Source organism: Agelaius tricolor, unplaced genomic scaffold (assembly GCF_023055355.1).
Source record: "Agelaius tricolor isolate 1412-34295 unplaced genomic scaffold, bAgeTri1.0.p SCAF_5, whole genome shotgun sequence".
NCBI lineage: Eukaryota > Metazoa > Chordata > Aves > Passeriformes > Icteridae > Agelaius > Agelaius tricolor.
The window spans coordinates 52,083,660-52,091,620 of NW_027269265.1; the positions used below are offsets into that span (position 1 = coordinate 52,083,660).

Below are 7,961 nucleotides of genomic sequence, written 5' to 3' on the forward strand. Positions count from 1 at the left end.
ACTGGAAAGGATGAATGGACTCCAGTTATTGGATAACTTGCAGAGAAATTAAAAAACAAAATATTATCGAGGCAGAAAATACCCCAAAAGATTCACCCCACACCAGATATTTGCCAGAGCAAAAAGGCAAGGGTTTTTATTTCCAACATGAATGCCCCTGGTAGGTTCAGGCAGTGAAGTAGCCAGGACTTCAGGAGTGAAGTAGCCATTTTACCTGCAGTCTTATGCTGTTTGGTACCCCAAAGCCTTTTGGTGTATGGTCCTCTTGCATGAGAGAGTCTGCAATGGCAATGCCACTGTTCCTTCCACATGTGGGTAAAGGTGGAAGAAAAAAGTCAGCAAAATGAGCATTCTAAAGGGTACTCCATGCACCCCAGAAGCTGGGAATGCCTACCTGTCAGAGCCAGGCAGAGGATGCTCATTGTCCCCAGCCCTTCCTTTCAGATTTTGCAGGACAGTAGCCTCATTTCCTGGAGCACAGCATTAGACAAGCAATTGTAATTAGCAAGTGATTCCATGGAAATAGCTGAAGTACTCTAAGTTATAGCCCAACAAATTTCTAACCCATGTCCAATCTCCAACTCTTCCCACTGAAGTCAGAAGCAATCCTTCCTGCCCATCTACAGTTCTTAGAAATGCAGTGAGCATTTAAAATTGTGGACATCTTGCCTGTTGTTATAACAGGGCAGGAGTCAGATTTCCAAAATGCTACTCATGCTGCATGGAAACTTCCTTCCCAGAAGTCCCCTTGTTTCCAGCAGACAATCCCTTGTTTCACTGCTAGCTCTAGATGCAGCCAAGCATCATCCTATTTAAAAGTCATCTTCCAACAGCAGCAGCAATGAACACATTTGGCCAGCTAATTCACCTTCTGCAGTCACGGAGCTGGACTCACAACCTGCTTTATCTCCTGGCAGTGCAGCTTGTAAAACCAGCTCCAACTGGTAGCAGAGAAATATATAAAACAAGGAGAAGGGTTTTATGAGAAGGTGGGTTTGTGGCTTCTTATTTTGACCTGTTTCCACGAGATTCTTAAAAGTCTCAAGCCCTGGAATTAAGGAACCTTGCTTGTGCCTTATTTTCCAGCAGTTTCTTTAGAAGATGAGTCATTTGGAAAGCACGGGAAGCATCAGAGTAATTGCTTTGATGTCTTTTATAGAAATTTGGGATGGATTTGAAAGAAATGAGGGAAGTGCTGTTATTTCCTCTTGGAATGGCAGGCTGACATGACTGGGGCTGTTATACAACCAAGCGAGGAGCAAACAGTGGCGCACACGCGAGCCCGGCAGCGGCCGAGGAGCTCGTCCTCCTGATCAAGTTTGGGTCTGCATGCTGATGGACTCAGCAAACAAACACTCATGTTTATTATAACAGAATGAACAGAATGTACCACAGAGATGATGACTCACTTTTCCATAGGACGCCTGTCTATTCTCCGGGTTTGGAGGGGGAAATGTTGCACCTCTCGCTCACAGTTTGTTTTACAAAGCTTTAATGAGCCTGTCCCAGCGAGCTGTCGCCCTGCTACGTAAAACCTGATTCATTTGCCTTTGTGAAAATAAGCGTGGCTTTTGACAGGACACCCTGCACTAGGCCCTGCTAAATCAGCCAGCCAGACTCACTCACAGGTGGTTTGAGTCTGGAGTGCTTTCTGAAACAAAAATATGCAGCCAGCCTCAGCAGCATGTCGGCTGTTTTCCCTTGGGTGACAGGCTGTCCTGCTGCATCCAAAGTACCCCTCCTCCTCCTCCTCCTCCTCCTCCTCCTCCTCTGTGGGACAGAGTCTGCCTTTCACACTGGGCCTCTAAAACCACGGCTTTCCGTAAGAAGAGGGTTTGTTGAAAGCAGAGTTCGGGGAAGGGGCAATGAAGAAATGATCACATTTTTATTTCAAAACATGTAAAACTCAAAAAAAAAAAAAGCTGCCTATTAATTCACAGGAAATTCTGATTGAAGTAGGTGTCCTTACAAGACCCTCCTGCAAGAAATTCAAACGAAGGGAAGGGGAGGGAAAGAGATTTTAAAGTAAACAAGTGAGAAGAGCCAGGGAAAACAAGAGCAATGAGCAGAGTCTCAGGTGGCTGACTTGGCAGAGTGGGGCGTGAAGGAAGGAAGAGGCTGTGGGACAAGGAGCCGCTGGCGTTTACAGTAGTCAAGAAGTCTCCAGAGTTTGTGACTTTAACCACAAGTTGCTTAACAATACTGTATGATCCTTCTCCTTCACATCCAGCCCCAGCCACGCTGGTAAATCCCTCTCTGAGTCAAGAGGGGGGATGCAGGTGCAGGGTGGTGGTGTTGGACAAAGGAGCAGGAGGAGGACTGGCAGAAGGGGTGTTTCACTGCCCCTTGAAATTACAGGAGTCGTGATGAGGAAAGACAGCTCCTGGCTCAGGTCTCAGTCCTGGATAGGAGGAGGCTGGTGAGTAACAAGTTTGGGATTGAGGGGCTGCCCTGTGGTGTAGACAGGGCCACGTACAGCTAGAAAGAATTTTTTTCCCCCCTGAAGTCAGTGAAGGCCTTCCAGTGCCAGAAGAGAGTCAGGAGAGAAGAGAAATGTTGTGTTTGTCCCTTCCCAGTGACGGATGCAGGAGAGCAGAGGATCCACTAGCCAAGAGGTGAATGTGAACTGGCGCTTCAGGGACCAACTTGTTGCTGTGGCTTTCTACCAGGCATTGAAAGTTACTGTGAAAGGCACCATTGATTCATGTTTGTGATGGAGATTAACCTTAGCTAAGACTCTGCAAGTAAGAAAACCATTTCAGATTAAGAAATGAAATATTCCCCAGGCTAAAGACTGCTCAGGCTATATATCTCATCCCTATGGGAATTTGCAAGGATCTGCAAACACATTGTTTTAAAGCTACCAGCTGCAAGAATGGAGAAATTAACTGAATGACAGAAAAGCAAACCCTAAAATAGTCACCATTAACCCCAGGAGGGCTGGGGGTGTGTTGAGCTGTGGTTTTCTGTGCTCGGTAGCGATGTGTCATCATAAAGAGCCTGCATTTAACAGCAGAACAATGCTGTGCATGCTGTCACCTTCCCAGGGGCTCACTGTGCAACAGCTTCTCCAAACTGCTCCATTTCCACTGCTGAAGCAGCTCATTAAAAAAAAAATCCTCATACAGCTGGGAATTATAAAACTCTGCAAGAGCCTGCAATGCCAGGACCTTTATTTGGAGGCACACCTCCGTTCCCAGTGCTTTGGAAGCTGGACTTTTCCAAAAATCTTTCTATAGATGCTCAAGAAAGGATGGATATGGCCACAGTCCATTCAGCATGAGTGATTATATCTTAAAGGGATATTCCCTCTCTTTAAAAATTCCAATTCTTCTTAAAAATTCTAACCCATCTTCATGATGGGAGAAAAAAAACCCCCATCACAAAAGAACCAGCCCTTGTGCCTATGTCAGTGTCTTAGCTGTATACATTTAAACATTCCATTGTAAGCTAAGATTATCTTGCCTCCTGCCCACTGAGACATGTGGGTTTGGCTTTATAAGACTCATAACTGGCCTGCTTGAACCCTGTCCAGCAAGTTTTCATCTAAATTGATTAGGACTTGGAACGTATTTTCTTGGACAAATTGTGTTCTAATGAATAGAGCACTCCCTCACAGCTGTCCTGCCAGAAAGCCAAGATTTTTTCTGTCTAAAAATCATCCCAAAGTGACCCTTAGTTAAAGTTCAGAATCCGTTTTCATTTTTTTAATTAAGAAAAGGTTTGCTTAATTCCATTCCATACATTTCAGCGCTAGGCAGCTGACACACGATTCCCCCTGAACACTTTATTTTAAAGAATTTGGTTGTGATGTCAGGTCTGCCACAGACAATACATTTCTAAACACACTGTTTACATTAAACACAAAGCATGAGGATGGTTTCAGCAGGAGGAGAAGCCTCTCTCACCCCCCTACCTGTAGATGGCACATAGAGCAAACTCAAGGTCGGCTCTGTTCCCCACATGATAAATTTAAACATTAATGAAGACAAACAGGGAATGTCACTATAAAGCCTCACCCAAGCACCAGATATTTCCACAGTGCCCTTCTCCAGGGACAAGGCTCCCCAAGAGACCCCTCCTCACCCCCAGTAAGTACCTTCATGGGCTCACCTTCAAGTCCAAGGAGGCACTGGCTGGGAATTCCTGCCATTAATTATTGCTGGCCAAATGAAGCACTTCCCCTGCTCACTCCGGGGTAAAAGCTGTCCCAGTTAGGATAAATGCACCTTTTCTTTTTAGCATTTTGCTCCATAGCTGTTCTCCCAGATGTCCCAGCTTGAAACCTCAGTAAATGTTTGTGTTATGATTAGCCCATCTGGAATTTTTATTCTACGACCACTCTCATGGTAGAGGAGGATTTCATTCAATCCAGAATACTCAGGGGACATCCATGGTTACATCATATTCCTTATCTCCCAGCAAGAGTATTTCTAGGAACCAGGAGTACAATTTGAGACAAGATCAGATCCTTTCTAGTCTTGCAAAAGATGGTTCTGACCCATGTGGAAATAATGTGTCTTCACCATGTTTTCAGGGCTTAACTGACACGTGGCACTCAGAAATTAAATATGTATGCAGGAATTTAAAGGAACTGGTCTTTCAAGAAACACAACTTCCCAAGTCTTTAAACATTGGATATATCTTTAACAAGACAGGAAACTGAGGCAAAGTCACTTCTCCTCAGTCTTGAATGGAATTTGGCTACTTCATCTACCAGCCATGCTCACAAGAAATTGCTCTGCTGCAGAAGGAATAAGCATCATGGTGCTGCTTGTGGAAAATGGGCCATAAAAAGAAAGGGCATGCTGAGCTTCAGAAATTTACCTGGAATTCCCTGCAGAAGATGGTAGTTGCTGCAGTTATTCTCCAGTGCCTTTACTGAAGGCTGGTTCAGTCACATCAACATGATTTGTCAATATTCATCATTAGATAGCAAGATCTTACACAAGCTCTTAAGCTTCTTTGACAGACTGATTCAGAAAAATATCATGCACCTCTTCTGGAGTCCCTGTCATCTTTAGCTATGGGTGAAGAAAACTGGGTACATCTGCAGCCATTAATTTGAGCCCCATTTTAATAAAATTTCTGTGTGCTCTTGAACCATTAGAACCTAAATATAACGACAGGGAGTGAACACGAACAAGATTTGCTAACACTTTATCACACTGTATTCTGCAGCCTGCTATTGTCTGGAGATGTGCTTATAATGAGCAGATTATACAGCATTAAACCCTCCTGAAAGCATAGACAGAAAATATGATATAATCTTGCTCGGAGCAATTATCTTTAAACACAAGAGCAGCTTCAGTGCCCAGTGGAGAGTGGCAAGCAAAGTTATGGGCCCAAGGCAAAACCATGACCAGCTGCCAAGAAACATCCTCCTTAGCCTTTGTTAGAATTTGCCTTTTTAAAGTCATTGTGCAGCATAATTAAGTTGGTAACATGCAGATGAGAAAGTGGAAAAAAATGTGAAGACATAGGGAGATGAAATGCTAAAGCACTGAAAGATGTCACCTCCTCTGTGAAATGGTTATATTGTGAAATAAAAAGAGAAGAAAGAACGAGTCATTTCAGGATAAGTCTGGAATGAGAGATAAGAAGATTGCAATCTTCTGGTAGTCTCCCACAAACCCTTTTTATTTGCATTCTACATCACAAGGGCTGAGTATGAGCACAAAGCAAGGGGGCAAGAGGGAGAGAACAGGCAAGATGAACTGCAGCCCAAGAAATGGGATTTCAAGACATGGTGGCTCTTTCAAGGTCCTGAGAACTTGATGCACATGAAATGGAACATGAGCAGCAACAAGAGCTAAAGGCTTGATTGAGACCAGGTCACGGGAGAATGAATAACTTTGAGATCATGGATGTACAATGGGATAGGAAAGCAGAAGAGGGAGCAGAACTTGAATCAACCCTTGTGGTCATCCTCTGGTGGCTCCTGTGTGCTACCAAGCTGATCACAGGCTTTAAGTCTTTTTTGGTTGTGCTCCAGCTTGTTAAACACGCTCAGCTCCTCTCACTGTTTATATATTTTGCAGTGTGGGATGTGTGAGTAGTTTCGTGACATTATTTAAAGCTTTTAAGCAGAGATAGACAAAAACATTGAGACAGAGACAGCAAACTGTTTCTGGAGTTGGAGAGGAGATTTCAGGCCAGACCCCACGTCCAGGTTATGTTCCCCTTGCACCATTTCCAGTCTTGGGGAGCAGCTGGGAATTTCCTGATCCTGAGGAATAGGATCATAAGGCCAGATGATCCTATCCCATAAGGCCAGACAAAGCCAGACTTGTGCTGCCTGCTCCCCGCTGGGCAAGCAGGGGCTCCCCAGATACCTGGGGACAGGAGGGGACAACAGGCATCCACTGCTGCTGTCCCCTGGCTAGGGGCTCAGCAGGCTGAAGTTCCAAAATTCACATGAGCATTTCTTGCCTTCAGCTCTGCTAAGAGCTGCTGCAGTGTGGTTTGAAGCACAGGAACTGAAAAGGAGAGAGCAGTGAGCTGCTCCCAGGGTTTGTGCAGCAAGCAGAGGGCTTTGCCCTGGCTTGTTCTCCTGGCATGACTCAAAGGCTGGCATGGAGTGGCCCCCCTTTTACAGACAGACAGACAGACAGGCAGGAGACTGGCAGCAAGACCAGGCATTGCATTCCCTTTAACCCTTACAGCAATTAATCAGCATCCAGGAGTCACATGGATTGCCAACATCCCGGAGCAGCCCGGGCTCAGGCTGGATTTCCACTCTGCTTAAATGACTTCTGCCCAGGGACTCAGACTCCAAAGTCTCCAAAAAAACAAAAAAACCCCCAAAAAAACCAAAAACAAAACCCACCACAAAGCAGGTGCTGGACACCAGATACACCAGATACAAGCTTGTGGTAGGTGGTGTTTTGCAGGACCCATCCCTGCTGAGGGACAGCACATTTGTACCTGTGTGGCTGGATGGAGGGACAGAAGGGTACGGGAGAGGCACAATACAGCATGATACTGAATGAGCCAAAATGGCAGTGCTAAACAAGCAGAACAGAGAGCCAAAGAGAGATGGGAATGGAGTAGAAAGATCAGAATTATGGACAAATTAATGAACCAGCAGTACTGGAAATGGCAACAAGCTGTCAGACCTTCATCTCTTACAAGGAACAACGAAAATATCTTCATTTCTGGCGATTTTGATGGAAATAGAGTTATGCAACACTGATATTGTTCACAGTGATTTAATTAGGAGTCTGTCAGCACGGTCAAGCCTAATTAACCTGGTATTTAGCCTTTTATAGGAGACAGTTATAAAAATGCGCCCTTCACTAAAGTCCAGCATTCTAGACATGGCCCCAGTCCTAGAAGGGGCACCTTTTTGGCACAGCAGGCTCTTGAGACCATCCCACTAAGGTGCTAAGATATCTCTGAAAAGTTTACAAGTTCATGCTGCATTCCTTGCCTAGACAGTCCTCTCCTTGCAGTTTGGGAATCTGGGGTGTCTGAGGAATGCAGAGTCAGGCGTCCTGGCAGCATCCCATCACCAAAATTATTTCACAGAGAATTAATCCCCAACCCTGACACTTCTTGTCATGTGAGATTCAAATCTCTGCCTTTCCATGCTCATTACAGCTCAGCAAATGCAAAGACTAGACAATGGACTTGCACCACTCTGAACATTTTGGTTTCTGGGCTGGATAGTGACAAAAGCAGTTCACTATGTGGAGGAACAGGCTCCTCTGGATGTCAGCAAGTGCCTATGGGTAGAGTATGCCACAAACCTCAGCTGCTGTCATGCACAGCCCTATTCACTGGGGCCACAGCACCTCTAGCACTGCCTCCTGCAGCTGTGGGACATGCCTTTCTCCTTGCCTTGTGGCAGCAAGCACACAGCAGCCTGGAGGCACCAGTGAAATCCGTTAGGTCTCTAGTGGGCTCTCTTGGAGGGTATTATAGATAAGATTCAAATAGAGGCTGAAAAATTAATATAA

The 7,961-nt window shown here is 45.2% G+C and overlaps 1 long non-coding RNA gene across 1 annotated transcript; it reads right to left on the minus strand.

Moving 5' to 3' along the window:
• Window positions 1-214: 214 nt before the first annotated feature.
• Window positions 215-4,253, minus strand: LOC139590713 (uncharacterized). Its single transcript, XR_011679413.1, has 3 exons — window positions 4,114-4,253; window positions 395-470; window positions 215-302 (listed from the first exon to the last, which is right to left on the minus strand). It is a non-coding gene; the product is annotated as an uncharacterized lncRNA (long non-coding RNA).
• Window positions 4,254-7,961: the final 3,708 nt, after the last annotated feature.